The sequence below is a fragment of the Gorilla gorilla genome, chromosome 1 (genome assembly GCF_029281585.2).
Source record: "Gorilla gorilla gorilla isolate KB3781 chromosome 1, NHGRI_mGorGor1-v2.1_pri, whole genome shotgun sequence".
In the NCBI taxonomy this organism is placed as follows: Eukaryota; Metazoa; Chordata; class Mammalia; order Primates; family Hominidae; genus Gorilla; species Gorilla gorilla.
The window spans coordinates 170825764-170826742 of record NC_073224.2 but is presented as its reverse complement, the minus strand read 5'-3'; positions in this window follow the sequence as shown (position 1 = coordinate 170826742).

Genomic DNA, 979 nt, shown 5'->3' with positions numbered 1-979 from the left:
AGACTTAGACTTGGATCTACACTGCCAGTTTCCTGGGCCTCCAGCTTGCAGATGGCAGATTGTGGGGCTTCTCAGCCTCCATAATTATGTGATCCAATACCTAATTATAAATCATATATATATATATATGATTGTTCTGTTTGGTTCTGATTGTTCTATTGGTTCCGTTTTTCTGGAGAATTTTGACTAATACAGCTACAGAAGTATTTATCCACCACGATGCAAAACAAAAGACATATAATAACAAACAAAACTTTGCTTGTGAATGCTTTTAAAAGGGTCAAGAATTATTGTTTTTTGTAGTCCTCACTACTCCTGATTTTCTTACAGCTGTCTGTTTTGCTTATTTATGTTACTATCCTAGTCCTTCAATTAATGGTTAAGACATTAAGGAATAAAATAACCTAAACCAAGAACGACTGTAGAAATAATGCAGAGCAAAGAGATTAGACAGAGATTAAAAAGATAGAATACATAAGTTGAAATTGGGGAGCTGGTGCCAAAGAATATAATTTGAGTCACCACGAATTACAAAAGATGATCTCAAGGTAGATGAGCTCACCCTCTGTGGCTTTGCAGCCTGATAAGAGAAGCAGAGCAAGGGTGAAAGTTTGAGAAACATTGACTTAAAAGAATGTATTTAGGAAGAGTAGTTCATAAAAAAGACCTTGAGGGTGGGCTAGTGTGCAATCTCTGCCTATCTCTGCCCTTCTTAAGCCTGTGACATTTGACTGTGGATCATGATTAAGAGAAAGAAATGGGGGGAATATGTCTCACATACACTAAAAATGTCCTTAGAGTCAGAGAGTTGCACTCAGCTCATTTTAACTTCCACTTCCTCAAAAGTAAATAGGAGAGCCCATCATGGCCAAATTCTATGCAGAGCCAAGGCCCTTGACTCCCTGGAAGTTCAAAAATTACTGACATGAGGCAAATTAATCGAAAAAAACAGGTATATAAATTTATGTGTTTATGAGGG